Source organism: Ambystoma mexicanum, chromosome 5q (assembly GCF_040938575.1).
Source record: "Ambystoma mexicanum isolate Mex_15411 chromosome 5q, UKY_AmexF1_1, whole genome shotgun sequence".
Lineage (NCBI taxonomy): Eukaryota > Metazoa > Chordata > Amphibia > Caudata > Ambystomatidae > Ambystoma > Ambystoma mexicanum.
Genome location: NC_090933.1, coordinates 55,291,643 through 55,306,843, shown reverse-complemented (window position 1 = coordinate 55,306,843; position 15,201 = coordinate 55,291,643). Strand labels below are relative to the sequence as shown.

At 41.7% G+C, this 15,201-nt stretch overlaps 1 protein-coding gene across 12 annotated transcripts in view; it reads left to right on the top strand.

Annotated features, from left to right (window-relative positions):
* Nucleotides 1–15,201, top strand: part of LOC138497200 (poly(rC)-binding protein 3-like) — a 3,473,032-nt gene that overhangs the window by 2,072,040 nt on the left and 1,385,791 nt on the right. The window lies entirely within an intron of this gene.

Sequence of the window (15,201 nt, the reverse complement as noted above, 5' to 3'; positions counted from 1 at the left end):
AGGGAGATGCTGATGCCTCCTCTCCAATACAACCATTCATGGCAGACCATGCAGAGCCAGAGGTATGGATTCTGACAGCTCCATCGAAATAGGTCATCACTGGTTGAATACTTGTCATTTGATTGTTGCACACAATGTTTAAATCGTGTTTGGCTATTGAGATGTACCTGTGTGTTCGTCCTCACGTGTGTTTTATGCTAACAATATTTTGATACATAGTAATGAAAGTACTATGTTTCAGGGAGACGATGGAGCCTCATTCCGTGCTGTCTATGCGGATACAGAAAATATAGTCGTTGCAGCGCAAGAGGAAGGAGGACATGCGGAGCTACAGCGTGCAGATGTTGAAGGTCGAGTCAAAAAAGTTGCAAAGAAAAAAAACCAAAAAAAGGTTAGTTACAAACAGTTCATAACTTTAAAAAAATGTTTGTGCTGGGGACTATTTTATGTTTTTTTCCAGTCAATTGGACTACACTTTATCTTGTGTTTAAACTGAACATCCCTTTTCCAATCTCTCCTCCAGTTACCCGTGGGTGTCAGAACTATACATACACAGACAGTGAAGCGAATGAGAGATGTTGCTTGCCAGACCATGTACACTATGGAGGAACTATTAATTGAGGCGAGGCGTGTTCAGGCTCGAGATGCTCATGTCCAATGGCCAGAACATGAATTAACTGTGTTTGGAGAATACAGCAAAGTTGCATTGGACCATTGCTACAGTGCGACCGCACCACCACAAGAAGATGATATTGAATGTATTGAAGATAGCTCTGAAGTAGTTGCAGATCAATTCACACAACCTACACCCACCAAAAAATTGCCACCCAAAAACCTGTCGACATTGTTGTGTTCTCCCATCAATGTTGAAGTAATAGAGGTCGAAATGACAGAGAATGAACCAGCCGCAGCATCCATAGACGCATCAGAACTTGATATCAGCGATATTACTTTCCAATGTGTTGAAATCTCCACAACGTCACAGGCCGAAACAACGTTGACGCAGGATGACAGTCTAATGAAAGAGAGCAAATACATTGTATTCAACAGTTGTTTGATGGAAATTATAAGTATGCTGAAATGTGTGCATTCCGTTAGAGGGAAAGTACGTTGGAATCCATTGATTAATGTGACTCGCCAAATAAAAGGCAGTAACGTCAAAATAAATGCCGCCTATAGATTAAATCATAGGTTCTCATGGTCTGCACAAACGATGCTGGGGAAAATGCCAGCAGGCAATCTACTGTGTGCAGCTGCATCACTTTTTAGTGGCTCCAGTTTTAGAAAGTTAGAGGCTTTCTTTCAGTTTGTGGGACTCCATTTCATTTCTAAATCGCTGTACTACATATACCAACGTGATTATCTGTTTCCGGCCATTAGTGATGCTTGGAAAATTGAACAATTGTCTCTAGTAAGTACATTCGAAGGGAAACGTTTCAGGCTAGCCGGCGATGAACAGTGCGACAGCCCTGGATTTTCTGCCAAGTACTGCACCTACCACTTTCAAGACATGGATAGTAAGAAAATTGTGAGTTTGGTGGTCGTGCAGGTAACACAATGTACATCCTCAGTGGCCATGGAGAAACTAGGATTTATAAAATCAGTGGAATATCTACAATCAAGGGGAATGCACATCGACCTCATAGCCACGGACAGACACGTTTCAATTGCCAAGACAATGAGAGAGCAGTTCCCACATATTAATCATCAATTTGACGTATGGCATCTTGCTAAATCATTCAGTAAGAAAATCTCGGCTGCAGGAAAAAAAAAAGTTTTTGAAAGTATTTTGCAGTGGTCACAGTCTATCACCAACCATCTTTGGTGGAGCTCAAAAACTTGTGAAGGGTCAGTGGAAATACTACTTGAAAAATGGCGATCACTGATGCACCACTGTACCAACGTTCACCGCTGGACAGAAAACCAACATTTCCACCAATGTGAACATGGCCCTTTGTCCCCAGAGGAGGCACGGAAGAAAAAGTGGTTGATTCCATCTTCACCGACACACAAAGCCATTGAGAAGATTGTTTTCGACAAAACTCTATCAAGAGATTTGAGAGGACTGACAGAATTCTGTCACACAGGAGATTTGGAGGTGTTCCACAATATGTGCCTAAAGTACAGGCCAAAGCGCTTGCATTTTAACTTTCGGGGCATGAAACATCGCACTCTACCAGCGGTCTTGGCCCATAACAGCAATGTCGGACGTGAACAATCTAGGACTAGGGGTAAAGTAAGGATGCCTCGCTACACTAAGGTGTTTTCAAAACGAAGTAAGCAATGGGTGATCAAACGAGTCTATGATGAAATGCAGTTCGACTTTGTGAAAGGCCTTATTGTTGCTGTGTTAGAGAAGCACAGATATGGAATTTTGGACGTTTCTGTGCAGATCAGTGATCCATTGCCACCGAACATTGCAACTGTGCCATGTCCACCCGAAGCACAGCTGGTTCTGAAGTACAAATCCCGGTTTAAATAATTGCAATACGATTGTCTTTTTGTAAATAAATGTTATTGTACAGTGTACCTGTAACCCTAACCCCTACCTTCACCATCATGGGTGGCGAACAAGCTGGGTGTCATCTTTGAATTCTCTCTATTCACCTCATATATGTGTATGTATATATTTTTCTCATGTCTCATCTCATGTAAATGTAAATGCTGCGCCCTGTTAACGGAGGGGAGGCTTGCGTATTGAAAATAATAAAACAAACAAACAAACAATAAATCTCACTTTTAACTCAACTCCTGTGGTACTTTATACTTTCCCTGACCTTCCGCCAAAAATTAAATGTCTCCATAGTTATGATTTTTTGGGGCTGCAAAGCTTGCAGACAACAGGAACAAAATTGGGGGCCTTAGAACGCGCCAAGCGGGCCGTAGCATTTGGGAGAGAAGCCAGTTCGCATTTGCACATTGAGGCGCACTACATAGAGGGATTCTAAACTTCAAGTTCTCACAGATGCCTTTACTACGTGATGTTGCAAATAAAGAATGCGAAGGACAGCGGCTTTGATTTTCAGCTCGCGCCCAGAAGAGGCCCACAAGTCGCACTGGAAGTATAAGGGTCTATTGTTTTTTGGCCTTGAGACAGGAACCATGCCGAAAGAACTACATTTGAAGGGGGTGCGCAATAACGTAAGAGACGATAAGGCAGAACATTCAGAAACTAGACCGAGTTTCATTTTAGCTCAGTATACGAAAAATCGTTGTCAAGAGCACGGTCCGTTTTACAGACTGCATTACGAAGAGACACAATGGAAATTTCAAATATAATGTGAGTAAATCTTTAGACGCTTTTATACCGGAATGAAGAATTAATGAATGGATGCATGAATAAATGAATGAAGAGCTAGGAAAAGCAAGGAAAACGTGTTCGTAGTGGGCACATGGGCATGCAGGTCCACTGGTCTCACCGATCTCGGTCCTTGGCCCAGCCACTTTTCCCTGCACTGCCTACCTGCACTACGGGACTGTCTCTGTATCCTTCAGCCCCTTCTCCCGGCATTTACCTTGCACTTGCCACCAGCTGGCCCTATTATTTATCTTGTATTCGACTAACCATGTACAGCACTTTTACCCCCCTCCTCCCTTCCCCATACGCGATCTGAAAGACACCTGGCCTAGTAGGATCATTGTCTGTCTGCCTTTGTTCCCCCCCTGCCTCGTTGCGCCTTGAAACACTTGTGTATAGGCGCGTTAGAAATGCCATATCATATATCATATCATTCCACACGCATGTAGACTAACTGTCGTTTATCATTGTGTGTTGGCCTCGATTTATTTCGTTACTTTTCGCATTGATTTTAGAGCCGAACATACTCCATTGAACTATCCTTGCAAGCAAATAGTTTCTGATCGGCCGTAATAAATAAAATGAGTAATATTAATGAAGATCGGCTGGCGAGACTAATTATAATTTTTTTGTTTTCATAACAGGTATTTGCTCCCCTTCTGCTACTGTCATCGGTTTGAGACACCGGCAGACGGTTTTTTCGTGAGACACCTGCAGCTTCGTGTGAACAACTGGAGCACACTGACAATTTTATGGGACGATCGCCAAGGGCCCACGTGTCCTTACGCTGTACTAGTGGCTAGAAGTAACATATCAACCTTTACGATGGACTAGTGCCTAGTTGATGGAACAGCCTTGCGGTTCACCGTGCTTCCAAAGTGCTTCTTTTAACGAAAAGCAACACCCTGTGTACCATTGCGGATACAGATAAAAGAAAATAAATGGCTTTCGGAGTTCATATGGCAATTGCTGAATATTCTCTAAACATTTAATGTCAAATAAATGTACTTTACCAAATGTACCGTGTTGCTGTTTGATTTTAAAGTACAGTTTCATATTCCGAATTGTGGCGAGATGTGTTTTGAGATGGTCTTTGTTGGTTTCTGGGTTCTTTGTGGAGTCGCGTAGAAGACGACTGGGTGCGTTTGCCTACGCAGCACAGTAACGTCACGGAGAGAGGTGGGGAATATGAATGTTTTGATAATGTCAGGCTCGGGGGTGGGGGAATTGATTTAGTGCCGCAGCAGCAGGTCAGCCAGGGCGATGCGGCAAGTGATAGGATTATCACAAAATGGCGGCTCCCTGTTGCCTGTTTTCGCGTGCGTTTAATGGACGAAAACTCGGGTAAGGTCCATAGGAAAGTTTTCTAAAATCGAGCCACTTAGGCTTAAAAAAACATGACCGACCCGTAGGGACAATAACATTTTTTACTGAACTATGCCTTTAACAAAGACCCATGGAAAAACAAAATCATCCTCTGGAAACGTTTCATCGACAATATATTTGGGATCTGGCAAGGGACTGAAGAGGAACTACAACAATGTTTTGAGTATCTGAACAAATGCCATAAAGGCATCATCTTTACCTTGGAAATTGGTCGACCTAACATCCATTTCTTGGATGTTAATATTCACAAAGTAGGTACTGATCTCATCACAAGCATTTACAGAAAGCCTACAGACACCAACAACACACTACACTTTGGGAGTTTCCATCCAATGCACCTGAAGGAAAACCTTCCATACAGCCAACTATTACGGCTCAAAAGAATTACCTCTGACACAACAAGCTTACAAAATGAATATGAAGACATGAGACAGAGATTTAAGAAAAGAGGGTTTCCAGATGGTATAGTAGATAAAGCCATCCATCGTACAGAACCTCTGACACTAGCCAAACTTTTGGAGGAACAACTAAAAAAGACTACTACACAACTAATCTATACCCTGGCATTTTCTAGTCAGAGTTTTCAGATAAAAAGAATTATCACCATAAACTGGGACCTCATCAAATCTGACCCTAATCTGAATCGTTTATTCCCAGAACTGCCAATGTTGGCATACAAGAGAGGCAAAAACCTCAGGGACACTCTAATTAGAGCTGAAAGACCAAGGAAACCGACTCAAACTACTCTAAGAAAACAAAAATCTGGGACATATCCATGTTTGAACTGTCAACATTGTGCCAATATCATTAAAGGGGACCACATCATACATCCATGTAGTGGCAAAAAAATACCCTTGAAGGACTTTGCAAATTGTGATAGCAAAAATGTTGTATATGCACTTCGATTCCCATGTGGTAAATACTACGGGGCAAAACCATCCGGAAAGCTAAGGAACGTTGGACGGAACACAAGTCAAACATCAGAACATGCGATAACAAATCGCCAGTGTACAGACATTTTAAAGAAAATGGACACAATCTCACCCAATTAAGATGGGCAATACTTGAAGTAATCCACCCTCTCCCAAGAGGGGGTGATCTAGCTAAAAGACTATCTCAGGGAGAACTTTTTTTGGATACATAAACTTGATGCAGTGACACTACATGGCCTCAACGAAGAATACTACCTAGGACCTTTCCTGGAATACCAATAATATATATATATATATTCTTATATATATTTAACCCAGGTACATAATAACCGTGAGTAAGGAACCACCTGATAGTCACTTATGTCGTCCAAAAATTCTGCACTAGAGACTTACCAATGTTCTTATTTAAGTTGTACACATTTCAAGTTTATGAAAATGCAACAAATAATAGATATGCTAAAAATTGTGCACTCCATAGAAGAAACTGTGTAAAGTTAATAGTCATATTTATGTACCAAATAGGTGCTGCATTGGCTTGACCACATTGAGAAAAATAGAATGTAATTACCTCTATGATGGATTATCTAATCTACGATGTGTATAACTAGACTGTGAACTCTCTGGAGGAGACAGAATGATAATAACAAACACAGCTATGTATCAAACCGATACATCTTACTTGGATTTGACTATGCTGAGCAAATTTGACCTTACTGTATTAAACTACGCATCTTGCTTTTACCTGACTAAACTCAGCCCCATTTGGGTGAAAAATGTAATATGTAATAGTATTAGACACTGAAGGTGGGTACCTTATTATCCTAAATAACGTTAGATAATTACTGAGAAATTTGCTAAAAAGCATATTCTGACTGTCAGGACCACCTTAAAAACCTTTAAAATATGGCATTTAACCCACCATTGACTGTTCACAAAGATGCAAAGGGGTCTTTCCTTCGTTGGGTTTTTCCATAATACGCTTTTTCATGTTCGAATTTTTTCACCATAAGCTTGAATTTGGTCCCTATATATATTAAGGCATTTAATATATCCTTATTTTTCAAGTTTAAATATTGGATTCTTTTTATCCGACTCCAAATAACATAATATCACTACCATTTTTGATTGTGGACATTGTTTATTGACATTGATGACGTCATGCATGTACGTTACGTGCTGACATCACTAACAAACGCCGTACATTTAAACCGCCATTTTGTATGCATATCAACATCTCCGGATGGACCAGCATACAGGAAAGGATAGAACAGGACACCTAAAGGAGAAGGTGAGTAATTGAAAAGATATATGGACCGAGTTCAGCATGAGAAGGCTTTAGAACTTGATTGTCTAAACCCTGGGTTTTCAATCCCTAGTAATCCATTTTGACCACCAGTCCACGGTGAACTCTTGAACAGAATAACATACCTACCCAGCATTTTTTCAATCAGATGACACCCTTGAAAAACTTCACAACATTATAGCTTCCGCTAAGTAAGTTTACGATTTATTGTGGACTTAAGGGCCAATATTTAACATTCTCTAACATTCTAATTTATTCTCATCCTAACCATTTTAGGTGGCAGATTTGTATTAATTACACCCCAGAAGTAACCAATCTTTAAAATCTAAAATCCACCATTAAAGACGATTACCACGGTATGTCCTTTGAAATTACTACTCTCCAAGCCTAACAGGTTGAAATTCTATTGTTTACTTCCCAAATGTTAGGCTAACTTCATTCCTTTTGTACAAAATGCCCTATATACGACTGGATAAACATTTGGCTAATTGAAACAGAGTGAAAACTTACCGTTGAGTGAAAACTTACCGTTGAGGAAAAACCATATTGATCTACTTTTAAGAAAAAGGAATAGGGTAAGATCATTGTCAGTACTAGTTAATAATATGGCCTACACAGATTCTTCTTGTTTGGTATCACCTAAAGGTATCAGGAGGGGGAATAAGCATAAATACCAACCTCCTAAGGAAACATTCTAGCATCATGTTATGTGAATTGACAACTATTATGTAGAATCAAGTTCTTTAATAATTTATTTTTCTTTTAAAACCAACATTGATGATATTTGTCACCTTATCTCTTTATATAATGATGATGGTCAAACTTTCATGGTTATAATTTCCTTGGTCACTAATTTACATGAGTAATTTGTATCTCATTGACATTTTCTCCTAAACAAATATTCTTTTGATATATGTAAACAATCAAGTTTGTGTTCAAAAGATTCTAATTTAAAGTTATGTTTAATTTGTCTTAATTAGATTTAAAGTATAATTTCATAATCAGCCCCTGAAGAAGAGAACATTTCTCGAAACATGTTGGGAAACTTTGTTTGAAACAATAAATCCGGAAAAATTCAAAATACCAAGCTGCAAGCCTATTTTGTACACCATGAAGAAATTATTGTTATTAGGTTGTGATATTTAAAATGAGTTATTGTCATATTATATCTTTAGGAACAACGAGTATGAATGTGGCAATAAGCCACGAGACTGCGGGCCAATACCGCCCCAGGTAATGCACCTGGGGCCCTAGTTACAGGGTTAACGAAGCCCCGGGGGCATTACCGTGGGCGGTATTGGCCCGCAGTTGAGGGGCTTATTGCCATTAGTACCCCGGCCCGTTAGACTGGGGTACTAATTGCTTTTTTCTCTGTTCCGAAACATGTTTCGGAACAGAAAAAAAAAAAGTAAACAAAATGGCCACTTGGAAAGGGAAAACGCCCGTTTTCCCTTTCCATGGCGGCCATCGGGAGCGGGCGCGCTGGGAACACTCTGTTCCCAGCGCGTCCGCTCCTGAGAAAAAAAGAAAAAAGTAGGTAAGTGGGGTGGGGAAGGATGAAAAAAAAATGAACCGCTGACTCTGGCAGGGGAAGATGGAAGCCTCCAGTCGTGTGGAGGCTTGGAGCGGGGATGGCCCCGCTCAGAGTCTCCACGCGGCTGGAGGTTTCCTCCATCCCCTGCCGGAGACTGCGAGATAGAAGGTAAGTGGGGTGGGGTGGAAGGAGGAAGGAAGACAGGGGAAACAAAAAAAAATGTCTTACCTGAGTCCCTGGCGGGGGACAAGGGAAGCCTCCAGCCATGGGGAGGCTCGGAGCGGGGATTGCCCCGTTTCGAGCCTCCTCATTGGCTGAGGGGCTGCCACGCCCCTCGCCAGGAACATTGTAGCCGGCACGTACGGTGTAAAAGTGAACACCGTGTGGTATGGCTCGCAAATGAGCCAATCACCACGCTGTATTGGCGTTGCGCCGCTCGTGCCGGGTACTAATGTTTAATACCGGACCTAGAAATATTTGGCTATATAGCCCTAGATAGTGTGCAGGGGACGGAAGTTCCCTAATTGGGAACTTATCTTGTTCTTGTTTAGAGTCCACCATTACAATGCTTAGTTTAAGCTCCATCATCGGCCATCTTAGTTTTATGAGTGATGTCCAAAGGCTTTGTTGCCAAAGGTGTTTCTGAATGAATACTGACATTGTTCACATGTCTGCAACATCCCCCAAATGATCTACATTCACTTCGAACATTGCACTAATAATTACTCAGATAGTTGGGCAAGATGTGCAAAAGTCACCATTAAAAAGTCAGAGAAAGTGCTCTTGTCCAGCTACAGGGTTCTCAGAGTATCTGGAGGATCCCTCTACTAAGAAGCACAATGGGGAAATTGGAGGACCCACTATGAATTTTGAGATGATAGATGCAAAGAGTTGTTTTCTGGAAAGCGAGGATGTGCTTTTTTAGAATACCTACTTGTTTCTACTATATCTTATTGATCTGCATTGCATATTAAATTCTGTGCTCCTCTTCACTATGTAATTGACGCTCTGTCTGGTGTAATACACTATTTCAAAATGAATCAGCAGATTGGAAAGATAGGAACTGTGGAACAGAAGGCACCCCACCCCACCCTCAAACACATAGCGTAATGGTCTTGCCTGTAAATCGTGTAAGGTGGACAAGGATTGGGGCAGGTTCTGGAAACAAGAGAAGGAATTCCTTTAATTTCTGTTCATGCTGTATGACTTACATTTTATGACATACATTTTTGCTTAATTGTCAAGAGTTCTTGAACTAGACACAATTGCAAATGGCTACCCATTGGTTCAATAACATTTTAATGCAATCAAAAAGTTCTGAAGTCTATTCCAGAAATGCATGAAGAAAAGAGAACAGGTGCTTTTGGGGGCTACCAATTAATTTCCTAAATGTATCTTAGACAGGAGAAACATATTTTGGTAAGATTGCAACATAAATATAAATAGCCCTAAACATTCCATTTGATCTTTTGACCCATTTCGTGCATCATTGGGGGGATGTTTTCTAAAATATAACCTAGTTATGAGCTGTAATCATATGGAATATTTACAGCATGGGGTACATAGAAAGTGATGCACAGGGTAAATAACTTATATTATCCCACACAGTACTTTTGCTGGATATCAAGCAATCAATATCCGAATGCCATCCCGAATCATAATTAGGTGGTATTTTCAGCAGGTGTTTCAAATACTACATCATCTTACTGTTACCACCATCTTCATAAGAAGGCCCTTCGAGTTCTAGAATTCAATAGTGAAGATAAATTATAAAAACCACATAAGTGCAAAAAACCTCTATTGAAAACCACAGTTTTAGAGGAAAAAAAGGAAGATGTGGAGGTAATTGGTGGAGAGGCAGCAAAACTAGAGGGCAACCTCTTGCAGTCATTCTATATCAGGAGTCTGCAACCGGCAACTCTCTAGATGTTTTGGCCTATGCCTCCAATGAATCCTCAGCATTGACTATGCCCAATAGGGCTGATGGGAGTTGTAGTCAAAAACATCTGGAGTGCCAAAGGTTGAAGACCCTATCCTCCTGCTTTACCTTAACATTCATTGTGTAAAGCATTATGTGCAATGCTGATTTCCTTTCACCTCAGCCATCCCTAAGATCAAACCATGCTGGCCAAAGCCATGAGACAGACGCCTCTTTGTATTTAGAGCCTTGAGGAAATTGAAGTTTAAAATGCATGGGAAGATTTTGCATAGATCTCTCAGGAAATTAAAAAGCATGCAACAAGCCTGCTTCATGTTGGGCATCAATCATTTGATACTTTGCACACAACAAGTTTTTATTCCACAACATGCTTTATCTATTAAGTTATTCAAATTAATATGTATTATTGTGGTTCCCTCCCAAACCTCTGAATTATGAGCCCAGCTCCCTGCCCACCCATACAAGCACTGCCTCCTGGCAACCACTGCACCTGACGCTGCTTCTGCAACCCTACATTGCACTTATCAGACACCTGTCTGTGCTTAATTCTTGCACTTGCCACCAGCTGACTGCACTAGCTATTGTTGTTGTTGATCACTTGTTCAGCACTTTCCACTCTTCGCCCTTGCACTTTCCCATTTCCCTCTAGTAAGAGTGTTGTTTTTGTCCTCCCTTGTACTCCTCACTTGCGTCGCCGCTCTCTGAAACACTTGTGTATGGGCGCGATATAAATAAAATATCATATCATATCATAGCAATGAAGCAATGTTATCCCTACTCAAGGCATGGATTATGAACAGGCATACCTTGTTTCAACCTGCAGAGAATAGAAACCTCGACCTGAAATCAATATTACTTAGCACTGGCATGTTTTCCTGAATGGTGCATAATAGCAGCAGCTTGAAGCTATTGCGCAGCAGCGCCCGTTCACACATGCAAGCTTATAAATAAATCACAGCCATGACAGAAATGATTCTGAAAGGTTCCTTTGTCTGCCCTCTGCACAGCATGAGTCACGCCTGCCACACTGGAGACAGACGTTTGTCTGTCTGCAACGCTTGTGCCTAGATTTCGCTGCCTCATGATCTCCGGAAATTTAACTCCAGTGCCTACTTTGTAAAAGAAATAAGTGCCAGGTTCCAAATATTTTCTAGCGCTCCTGTTACACTGTGGATGGGCAGTTCCTCACAGCCTGTCACCACCCATAGTTGCTCCCCACAGTGTCCACACATTTGGAGTTAAACTACTGCTCACACCTGCTCATTGTATTTGATGGATGCACTGACTATCACCAGTTCATAAGTGAAATGAGCCTGAGACAATAAGTGCAGAGGCTCAAAATTATGTGCCCGGGCTGAGCCCTGGCAAACACACCGACAAAATAAGCACTGCTTAACTCCATGTCATTAGTTAGAAAGAAGCTCAAGACCCATCTCTTTCAATAAAGCTTTGCTGTTTTTTTTCTGTTCTTTTCATTGTTAACACCCGTGCCTAGATGCAGTTTCTGCCAGGTTCCTTTTGAGGATTTGTGCATTAAATAGCCAAAATCAAAAACGAATTCAATGTAAAATGTGCATTGTACAAATTGTAGCAGAAACTGACACATTATGGTCCACCCCCAGTTATTGTTCGACTAAAGGAGCTGTAGTAATAATGTCAAACATAAGGGGCACTGGCACAGCATACCGAGGCAGAGTAACTTCATAATAATGAGTTAAAAAAAATGTAATTGAACTTTGATAGCACGCTTTATGCTGGAGACCAGCCTCGAAGCACAGACCGCAATTCGAACCTGTGAAGCTCTGCATTATCTTGCTTCGAAGGTAAAGGGGTAAACGCGTTGCCCCTGAGCTATCCTCCCGGCCCAAGCATGCAATAATCACAGAAATGCTTTGTAGCTTTCCCATCTGCGTCGTTTATAATTTATATAGAATTGTAGATGGGTAATTATCAACATAAGGAATATATTCCAAAACAGGATTTTATTAATCTTCCCCATTTTGGACCCTCCTGTAAATATGTGCAGAGGCGTTGCTAGGGGGAGGATAAGGGGGCTATAGCCCCAGGACTTTTGGTTGCAGACCTGGGTTGAAGCTCAGGGGTTACAACCAAAAAGCTATAGCTAGCCCAGAGTCTTGACAGTCCTAACATTAGTGTAGCCTCGGATCGTTTCCAGACCTAGCAACACCCCTGACTATGGGCAATACCTTTTTCAGAAAGGATGCAGATCCTTGTAAAGAGTGCATTAAAATAGGAAAACATATGGAATACATATCATTCTGCTGCCATTTCGGCAAGTCTAGATCCAAACATGGATAGACTCTATGTGCACAGATCGCTTCTTGCTCCCAAAAAGTTTTTAAGGTTTGGGACTTATTGGGGATATGTTTGATGATCTTTGAAGCTGTTTAGTGCTTCTCCCAAACAAATGCTTTTAGAGGGTTCATTTTTGGGAAAAATGTGGTCCATTTAACAAAGTCCATTTCCTTTAAACTCTTCCCTTTCGCTTGCAAAATGGGGCGTCCCAGCGAATCAGATGTATCCATGACAACATCTATCAAAAGCTAACGCTTTTTTTTATTGCAATTGCAAATAGAGAAGTATGGCTTTGGAAATGAACCGATAAGCAATTGCTTCTGAGACTTGTGTCATATGTAAACATTGAAAGAATGAAAATACTTTTTGAGAAACAGTGGAAATAAATAGTTTCCAACTTTCAATTCACTGATGTAATTTCCAGATCGACGTCATTGGTATTTTTTGGATTTCTCAGAGGAGCTACATTCCTGATACCCTGCTCAGTTATACTGCAAGAGTCTGCATATTTTTGCAGTTAGGTTATTACATATTAATAATAACACTGGTTGCATTCAATAATGTTCTATCGCATGTAATTATTTCTCCTTACATACTATTATAGTCATGATTTCTTTTCAAGATTCTGTGTTTTCCAAATTGTTATTGGCATTGTTTTAAAAAGCATGAACATATTTGCATTTGACACCACGCTCATGAGACGTTGCCCTCCTCACCCCTCTTCCTCCTCCATGGGCCTACAAAAGAATGAAGTGCTATCAGCGCGGAACTATCTCATCGAGCAAGTTATCTATTGCATGGGATCAGCTTTCTGGGTCTTGGTGGACGAGTGATGGAACTGTAATCTTTGGCCAGATAGTCTAGACATGACTACCTCCCCCGGCCCCCCCAAAATGGATAGATGAACTATGTTACTAAATAATTGGAAACAATCTGGAAAATCTTAAGAAAGACAAAGGTTAAACCATGTGTAAGAGGGCCTAACACATGTTGCAGTGCCTACTTTAGTACTTTGAGCATATGAGAGCTTAAAGCATGTTTCTATGCATAGAACTTTGTGCAAAGTGTAAATATATATTATTTGAAAGGTGAACTGTCTCCACCCAGCCTTTGAGTTTAATGCCGGCAGAGACGCTCTGGGTCTCTATGGAGTCTCCACTCAGCATTTGAGTTTAATGCCGACAGATATGCTCTGGGTCCCTATGGAGTCTCCACCCAGCATTTGAAGTTTAATGCCGGCAGAGATGCTCTGGGTTCCTATGGAGTTTCCACCCAGCATTTGAGTTTAATGCCGGCAGAGATGCTCTGGTTCCCTATGGAGTCTCCACTCAGCATTTGAGTTTAGTGCCGGGAGAGATGCTCTGGGTCCCTATGGAGCCTCCACCCAGCATTTGGGTTTAGTGCCGGCAGAGATGCTCTGGGTCCCTATGGAGTCTCCACCCAGCATTTGAAGTTTAATGCCGGCAGAGATGCTCTGGGTTCCTATGGAGTTTCCACCCAGCATTTGAGTTTAATGCCGGCAGAGATGCTCTGGTTCCTTATGGAGTCTCCACTCAGCATTTGAGTTTAGTGCCGGCAGAGATGCTCTGGGTCCCTATGGAGTCACCACCCAGCATTTGAGTTTAATGCCGGCAGAGATGCTCTGGGTCCCTATGGAGTCTCCACCCAGCATTTGAGATTAATGCCGGCAGAGATGCTCTGGGTCCCTATGGAGTCTCCACCCAGCATTTGGGTTTAGTACCGGCAGAGATGCTCTGGGTCCCTATGGAGTCTCCACCCAGCATTTGAGATTAATGCCGGCAGAGATGCTCTGGGTCCCTATGGAGTCTCCACCCAGCATTTGAGATTAATGCCGGCAGAGATACTCTGGATCCCTATGGAGTCTCCACCCAGCATTTGAGTTTAGTGCTGGCAGGGATGCTCTGAGCCCCTTTGGAGTCTGCCAGCTTTTAGCTTGTGCACATCCATGGCGGGAGGCATCTGTGATTATTTGCTGAAAAGGATGCAAGGTGCCAATTTAACAAAGATCCGCCTGGATGTACGTGTAACAGTAGCACCCTTGTGAGAAAAGAATCCACAGAACACAGAGAGGACACCATGTAGGGAAATGTCACTGGTGTGATCACCTTTGTGCAATTACCAGGGAACAGGAAAAGGAGGGTCAAAGAAGCAGCCAGGGAAGCACTTGTCATTGTTGATTCATTTGGAAAGAAGCCCAAGCACTGGACAGGTAAGGAACATGATTTGATGTAGCTATCCAGCTGTCCCTATTGATTGCAGATGTCAAGGAAAAAAATGTGCTTCTCTATTTTTAGTTTTACAGAGGTTGGGTAAATCATATATTTTATGACCCTCAATATGTCTTCAAGGCAACCCAGAAGGTTGGCAATTGAAAGGCCTTCTTCTGATCACCATTTCCCCTGTCAATCAAATGTGTCCATCATTCTGGCATTAATCCGGCTTTACATCAGAACAGAGACAAGAAGTCGACAT